Below are 7,156 nucleotides of genomic sequence, written 5' to 3' on the forward strand. Positions count from 1 at the left end.
TTATGTATTATTTCTGCTTTTTGATATATATTTTGAATATATGTTTTTATTGTTGTTGGTTCTATCTTTTGTTTAATTCTGAATCTTTTGCAAGGGATACCTCTGATTTATCTATAATTTGCAGCAGAAAATTAATCAAAATAATGTGTTGGTACGAAGAAGAGATTGTAGAAGTTCATGATAATTTATTCGATAGGTGGAGAGTCGTAGGTAGATTAGGATGATCAAATATGAGGGCCGGGAGAGGATCGGAAAGGAGGAAAAAAAAAGAGAGTCAAGAGTCTTAGAGGAAAAAGTGTCTTAGCCTCTTTTCCTCATGCCAATAAGCCTTTAAAGGATAGTTTCTTATAGTTCTCAAGGTGCCACATGTCACCCGTATACTACTTTTGAACTCTTAGGATTTTAGTTGGCCTACTAATGCCTTGACGTACTTATAGGGTATCATGTCTAGAGAGCAAATATGTGTGGCATGTGAATGGAAAACCTCCTATCCATGTCAAACATATGGTCCCATTTGTTATAGCTTATGAGGTATTATGCTTACATGGCCTTAGGATTACAAGTGCCCTTTGCAAGGTGTTTTCCTTACTCAAAGGTGTTGACTAATGGGATTTTGGGCTTGTAAGGTATAACAGTTGTCCTCCTCGCAGAGGGGGAAGTTATAAAGTGACCTTCCTTGAGACCTTAGGTTTCTATAATTTTTCATTTGGGATGGTTAAGATATGTTTAAATATAGCAAGGTAATCTGTGTTGTTGTGAGGCACTTGATACTATAAGGTATTTATTCCTTAAGTGGTATAGGTGTTTGAACTTCGAAATTTTTTTTAGAGATATTTTAGGAGTTTTGAAATTAAAAAATATTTTAAATTTTGAAATAAGTGTTAGCATAACTAATGTGAGAGGAGGTTGTTATTGGGTGATGAGCCACATTTCACTCTTTGAATGGTTTGGTGGGCGGTAAACTTGGGAACATGTCGCCACATGCCTAGGGCATTATTGTGTGGTTGCGAAAATTTTGTGACATGTTTTGTTTCTTAGGCCTTTATAAAAAGGTTCATTGTTATTGGGTTTCCACACTTCAACAATTTTCTTCAAAATCTTCTTATTTCCCTTGAATTTTCGTCTCCCTTTCATCATTTTTTAACTTAAAATTTCCATTGTTTTCCTTGGAAAATGTTGATACTTTTACTTTTGGGTAAATTTAAAATACTTTTTCATTTATTTTTGCTTTATTTAACATTTACTAACAAACTGGTCAAGGCAAAGGTGGCACAAATTCATTGACAATGAGCCCACAGATTTTAACCAAAAGAGATTGGAAGATGTAGTGGTGATTGGTTCGATGCTAAGGTGTACCATCAAGAAAATGGAGTTGGAGATGTTGCGATGTTGCGGTACACATCAAAAACTATGGATTCGAGTTCATCCATCCCAGGGTTTTATCTTGTAGCACCCTTTGGCCGACCTGATTGTCGAGTCTGAGCTATTGGATGCCACATTTATTTTTAGGGCAACTACAATTAACAACAACATAATTTATTTTGATTCAACACATTATATCATAAATATAATTATTGCATCATTATATTATAACGTATAATCTGATCTAGGGTTTATACAAGCTTACGAAAGCTCTTTTGATAACTTGAGACCATTTGAGTACTAAAATGCAATGTTTCACAATATTCTGAACTAGAATCGCTACTTTCAGAGTAATATATCGTGACCTTCAAAATGGTAGGCAGACATATAAACTTAGGGACTAAACTATAAAGTTTCGAAACTTCACCAAATGGACGTCGCGAACTTGCAGTTCAATGTCGCAACATTAAAGGCTTGTGTCGCGACATCCATAAGGTGGTGTCATGACCATGAGGATAGTCTACTATAAGTCCATTTCATTTTTCAACTAATGTCGTGACATTTATGAAATGGTGTCATGACTCTATAGGCAGTATACAACAATTTCAATCCTTTTTTGATTCATCTCAACCTATCACATAGTATACAACCTTTGTGACTTGAAATAACATTCATCATTATGGATTTTCATACTAATTTCATCACAACATCATATCATACCGATATCACAACATCATATCATACCGATCCAAACCAAATTGAACTTATCGCATTTATATAATCAATGCTCAAATAGCACAAAACACACAAAATCATAATCTAGCTTATTCAAGCCATTCATAATCCTTAACATACCAAGTTACCATATTTCCAAGTTCAAACATATAAGGGCCGTGTAACTTTAACATCAAGGATTCCAAAGACATTTATATGATCAATTTAGGCTTATACTAGATCATATTTCAAGCTTATCAAACAAATATAACCTTAACCAATCACACAACATTGGCAATCACAGTGAGGATGACCATTCATATGCCAAAAGAACCTATATACATGCCACAAAATTAGGACTCAAAATGAACATAATTCTGCCATCTCAGTGATAGTATGTGATTTGTACTGATACGGCTTGATGAGTTCCGCAAGTTGGAGATCTACAAGTAGGAAAACAACAATCGTAAGCATTTAAATGCTTAGTAAGTTCAAATGAAAAATTGCAACACTTGCCTTTCTCATAGATAAGCATGCTAACTACCATAATTTTGGCGAACATTTGGCAAAAACTTGACACATAATGAGCAATAGCTCGATTTTCAGTGGTGTCGAAAAAGACAATTTTGGAATCTCATTTCTGTAAATTGAGTCTATAAATATTAAATATAAATATTTATGGAGTTGGTATAAAATTATATTGATGTTTGGTCCTTCAATTTTGTCAATAAAATAGTCAATTTTGGTGTAGGGACTAAATTGTAAAGTCAAACCGCTATAGAGTTTTAATTGTGAAAAGGCTTGGGGACTTAAATAGCAATTGATCTAAAGGGCCAAAATGGTTATTGGACCATTTTTGGATAGGAAAAAGTTGATGATAATGGTGAAACCCACTAAAATTAACTAATGTTAGATTAAGCTAATTAAAACATGTCAAGATAATTAAAATAAATTAATTAATCAATAAACCTACTATGTTAGTTATACTAAAGAATGAAAAATTCATCTTCTTCATCTATTCTCTATTTCTGTCCAAAGAAAAGAAGAAAACCTAGGAAATTTCTAAAACATTTTACCTTTAATTGGTAAAAAATTTCAAGACATTTTCATGTAATTTTTATATTTTTGAGGTCATGGGAGCTTCAATTAGCTAGCATATGTACCAATTTGTAAAATTGTTAAAGTTTTTGAAAGTTTTCATTGTTTATTTCTTGAAAAATTTGGTGTGAAATTGATAGATTTTAAGCTTAGATTATGAAAAGGACTCGATTGTAACATTTAATTGTTAGTTTTGTACATAAGGACTAAAGTGAATAAAATATAAAAATATTGTGAAATTTTAGCATAAATAGAAATTATAGGGTCCCTAATGAATGTATGTGAAGTTAGATTTTAAACCGAGACTAAAAAATTGAAAGATATGGCAATTTCAAATTCAGGGGCTAAATTGAATGAAATGTAAATTTTTAGGGGTATCAAAAAATGAGATTACATAGGTTCATTCATGTCATGGCATAATATTAAGATGTTTGGTATTGATGGATTGTATAAAATAATTGAAGAACCTGATCAAAGTGAAGATAATCGAGGAAAAGCTAAAATTGTTTATTAGTCCCTAAAGAATCAACTTGTTTGGCATTTTGATCAAGTAAATTCATATGGTGCTTATTTACTTAGGTTGTTATATATTTGATTTGTATGTGTATGTTTGATTTGTGATTAATTAACTGTGAATTAGTAGGAAAGGCTAGAATTGGACTAAATTGAAATGTGATGTTTACATGTATAAAAGATGCATGTGTGAACTTAGTAAATGTTAGGGTACAATTGGAATGCCAATAGTGTCTTGTGTATGCTTGTACGGGATTTATTACAGATGTTATCGAGGTCTGACATTTTTTATGGATTCTCAAGTGTTATGTGACACGGGTTTAGCTTGGACGAGTAATTTGATGTGTTGTTATAAAGGTTTAGCCCGGATGAGTAACCTAAAATATATATATTCAGTTCGGATGAGCAATTGGTCTAATGTAGATACCTTTGTATCCAAGTCCATTTACTAGGGTTCACTAGGTGAAACAGTTTATATGAAATGAGAAATTTAAACAGGATGAAATAAACTTCATGTTCCAATGGGAAAATATTGATTGAATTGAGCATGAAAAATGGATTGGAGTAATGTCTTTGACATGTATGTAATTGTATTATCCTTTTATTGAATGATTTTTTGAGATTGGATATCTAAAGTGACATGAATTGGCATGTTAAATAATTGTGGCATCATATGGTTTTGATTATAAGTTAATGCTCACCTTGCTGATGTTTTAGTTTGTCATGTCTAACCAAGTTATGTCAAGTTAAGGTAACTTGTAATGTCTAGATAAAAGATAAGGTAAGTCTTGTACTATACATAAGAACTTAGAAAGCATTTTATATTTTTATGTTGTTTGTTTTCACTTTCCTTATAAATCATCACCTTACAGAACTCGTCAAGTTAGATCGTCTTGAAGCTTACACTATCACCGAATCGATAGTTATACGATCATCTTGAGTCTAGGGTTGTGGCATGTATATAAATATCTTGGTGTAATCCTTAATGTATATAAGTATCTTGATGAGTTGAAAATTGTGATTAATGTGGTATATGATGATTTTGAATGTTGGTCATGGCATGTAATATGGTTGATGCATGATTTGGCAATGTTTGATGCTTTTGGAAAGGAGAAATATGAATCCATCTAAACCTGGTATGTTATAATTGGAAAAATGTGGTAAGTAAAATAGTTAAGTTGGTGCCTAGTTGAAAATGGTAGGTTTGATTGTCACGCTTGAGATATGTGTCGGTGTATGGTTGATATTGTTCATTTTAAGGTAAGGTGAAGTAGGTATTGAGATTGTATGGCATGTTTTAGTGTGTTTTGACATGGGCTCATTTGGCATTTGATTGAATATATTGAAATGGATAGTTTTGCAATAGGTTGAACTCATGTTGAATTGGTTTTTATTAGAAATGGCTAAATGACTTGTTTTGGTATGAAGTGTTATGAGTTTGGGATGTTTTTAGGTGTACTAAGTTAAAAAAAAAATTGGAACTTGTTTGGCTCACTTTGAATTGGGACTCAAAATGGCATTTTTTGTTATACCAAAAATAGGATTCATGTCACAAGCACGATTGTATAATATCATAATGTGGTGCCAACAGTGAGAGCCAACCGATGTTGATATGCTCAAAGTCACGACATAACTCACTGTGTTGGCGACGTCATGACTTGGAGGATGCGAGGTTGCAATGTCAACCCTGAATTTTTAAAACCTTACAATCTGTTCTAATATAAGTTGGGTTAACAAGAGCTTTAGTAAGCTCGTATAATACCCGAAAATGTTTATTTAACATAATTTGAATGTGATTGACACTTAATTACATGTACGAATGTTTAAATACTGTCTAATTAACTATTGTTGCTCCAGTAACAAATGTAGCATCTTGTAGTTCAGATCCGATAATCGGGTCAGGCAATGGATGTTACATAATGTCACAACTAGTTGCATAACAACATAGGTATCCAAATAGATTAGGCATTATAACATATCCAGAACATCATCAAATCATACCAATTAATGCAAAATCAGAACGATTTCATATACTATCATCAATTCAGAAATTTATACCAGTTCAAATGAATTACATATCATATTAGTTCATCAAGTTCAATTCATTTCATTTTCCAATTTCTAGATTCAATTTCAATGTTTCACCCAATGGAACCCTAGTAAAGCGGACTCGGATACACGGGTGAATTACACCACTTTAGGATAGCCCGTATGAGCTTAAACTACACCACACCAAGGCATCGAAGTGCAAAGCCCATAGACATCAAATGTTTAAAAAAATTTTATTACATCCCTCCACCACACCAAAGTCTCTGTAGAGACAAAGAGTACTCGATAATCCGCAATAAATGTTGGATCTCGAATCCCATACAAGTGCACATATGACCATATTGCATGCTAATCGTATCCTAATCTTTTACTAAGTTCGCATAGGCATCAATATTCATTTTTGCATTATCATACCCTATAATTATTCATATTTGCATATTCATACCCTATAATTATTCATATTTGCATGTTCATACCTTATATTCATTCACATACATATCATACCCTGTAATTTTTCATACCTTGTACATTGTACTATCATATAGTAATCACTTATCTCATTTCATTTCAAATTCTATTTCATTTTAATAGTCATATATGCCAATGTCTATTAACATATCAAATTATATTCAAGCATAATTACAATGAAATAAAAAAAAAGCATACATATAACACAAGGAAAGGTAGTAAGTTTCAAATGAACTTACCTAACCAAAACACAAAACGAGTAGATTCTTCAGAGACTATTCCACAATTTTTTATTTTCCTCTATTGGCTCCACTTTGGTCCAATTCTTGATCTAGATGAATGGTCAAATGCTAGGAGGGTTTTGAAGCTTTCTTCAATCTTTTTCTATGATGGACAGTAAATGAGGAGAAGGATGATGGCATTTTTCCACTAACTCTCTATTTATACTATGATTAATCTTAATTAACTTAATCTTTAAATTTTTTTATTTTAATTATCATTAATCAAGTTAGTGGTGAACAACATCATCATCCACTATCCTATGATTCAAAATAGTTTAATAACCATTTTAGCCCCTTTGGATAATTGCTACATACGTCCTTAAACCTTTTCTTAATTAAAATTCAATAGCGATTAGACTTTTACAATTTAGTCATTGAGCTTTGGTTAACCATTTTATCGATGAAATTACTCGACCATTCTTCAATATATTTTTATATTAACTCTGTAAATATTCCTATTTAATATTTACGAACTCGATTTACGAAAATGAAGTCTCAAAACTGCATTTTCCTGTACTACTGAAAATCAGGTTGTTACACATCTTCTTGAGCAACCTACCCCACAACCCTGATGGAAGCCCTAGCTTCTTTTTTCCATTATATGTATTTGAAGTGGGATTCTACTTGCCTCTACACCTTTTTTTTTAAGAGGTTTCAATGATAACTAGGCT

Source organism: Gossypium arboreum, chromosome 11 (assembly GCF_025698485.1).
Source record: "Gossypium arboreum isolate Shixiya-1 chromosome 11, ASM2569848v2, whole genome shotgun sequence".
NCBI lineage: Eukaryota > Viridiplantae > Streptophyta > Magnoliopsida > Malvales > Malvaceae > Gossypium > Gossypium arboreum.